The sequence below is a fragment of the Coregonus clupeaformis genome, chromosome 27, assembly GCF_020615455.1.
Source record: "Coregonus clupeaformis isolate EN_2021a chromosome 27, ASM2061545v1, whole genome shotgun sequence".
Taxonomy (NCBI): domain Eukaryota; kingdom Metazoa; phylum Chordata; class Actinopteri; order Salmoniformes; family Salmonidae; genus Coregonus; species Coregonus clupeaformis.
In genome coordinates, this window is record NC_059218.1 from 43,197,796 (window position 1) to 43,199,732 (window position 1,937).

At 42.2% G+C, this 1,937-nt stretch overlaps 1 protein-coding gene across 1 annotated transcript in view; it reads left to right on the forward strand.

Moving 5' to 3' along the window:
• vps36 (vacuolar protein sorting 36 homolog) overlaps window positions 1–132 on the forward strand; it is a 61,592-nt gene extending 61,460 nt beyond the window's left edge. The window contains exon 14 of the mRNA XM_041851501.1: window positions 1–132. This exon is cut by the window's left edge and continues 937 nt beyond it. The gene's annotated coding sequence lies outside the window, so the exon portion shown is untranslated.
• The last annotated feature ends 1,805 nt before the right edge of the window (window positions 133–1,937 follow it).

Here is a 1,937-nt window from a genome sequence, read left to right on the forward strand (position 1 = left end):
CTTAAATAACTCTCACGGCGCACCCATCACGCCCATGCTATGTGTTCCTTTACATTATAAAGACTGTATGTAACACAATGGTTAACGTGTCCCTTAATTCAAAGTAATTGGTTAATAAACTGTTTAACTGTAGTTATATCAGCGTGTCTGTCTCTCTCTGATTCTTTATTGTGTCTGTTGGACCAGGCTACCTTAGTTTTAATAGAACCAGGCTACATTAGTGTTAATAGAACCAGGCTACCTTAGTGTTAATAGAACCAGGCTACCTTAGTGTTAATAGAACCAGGCTACCTTAGTGTTAATAGAACCAGGCTACCTTAGTGTTAATAGAACCAGGCTACCTTAGTGTTAATAGAACCAGGCTACCTTAGTGTTAATAGAACCAGGCTACCTTAGTGTTAATAGAACCAGGCTACATTAGTGTTAATAGAACCAGGCTACCTTAGTGTTAATAGAACCAGGCTACCTTAGTGTTAATAGAACCAGGCTACCTTACAGTGTTAATAGAACCAGGCTACCTTAGTGTTAATAGAACCAGGCTACCTTAGTGTTAATAGAACCAGGCTACCTTAGTGTTAATAGAACCAGGCTACCTTAGTGTTAATAGAACCAGGCTACCTTACAGTGTTAATAGAACCAGGCTACCTTAGTGTTAATAGAACCAGGCTACCTTAGTGTTAATAGAACCAGGCTACCTTACAGTGTTAATAGAACCAGGCTACCTTAGTGTTAATAGAACCAGGCTACCTTAGTGTTAATAGAACCAGGCTACCTTACAGTGTTAATAGGACCAGACCCATTACCCTGTAGACCAGCTTCCTGTGATCAGCAAGCTAAAGACTCTTATTAGGTTGTGTCAAATGGCACCCTATTCCCTATATAGTGCACTACTTTAGACCAGAGAATGGCACCCTATTCCCTATATAGTGCACTACTTTAGACCAGAGAATGGCACCCTATTCCCTATATAGTGCACTACTTTAGACCAGAGAATGGCACCCTATTCCCTATATAGTGCACTACTTTAGACCAGAGAATGGCACCCTATTCCCTATATAGTGCACTACTTTAGACCAGAGAATGGCACCCTATTCCCTATATAGTGCACTACTTTAGACCAGAGAATGGCACCCTATTCCCTATATAGTGCACTACTTTAGACCAGAGAATGGCACCCTATTCCCTATATAGTGCACTACTTTAGACCAGAGAATGGCACCCTATTCCCTATATAGTGCACTACTTTAGACCAGAGAATGGCACCCTATTCCCTATATAGTGCACTACTTTAGACCAGAGAATGGCACCCTATTCCCTATATAGTGCACTACTTTAGACCAGAGAATGGCACCCTATTCCCTATATAGTGCACTACTTTAGACCAGAGAATGGCACCCTATTCCCTATATAGTACACTACTTTAGACCAGAGAATGGCACCCTATTCCCTATATAGTACACTACTTTAGACCAGAGAATGGCACCCTATTCCCTATATAGTGCACTACTTTAGACCAGAGAATGGCACCCTATTCCCTATATAGTGCACTACTTTAGACCAGAGAATGGCACCCTATTCCCTATATAGTGCACTACTTTAGACCAGAGAATGGCACCCTATTCCCTATATAGTGCACTACTTTAGACCAAGAGGGGAGGGAAGGCTGTGGAGCAGAGCAGCACACACACACACACACACACACACACACACACACACACACACACACACACACACACACACACATGAACACACTCACACACGAACACACTCATACACGAATGAACACACACACACACACAAACACACACACACATATGAACACACTCATACACATGAACACACTCATACACGAATGAACACACTCATACACGAACACACACACACACGAACACACACACACACGAACACACACACACACATGAACACACACACACAGA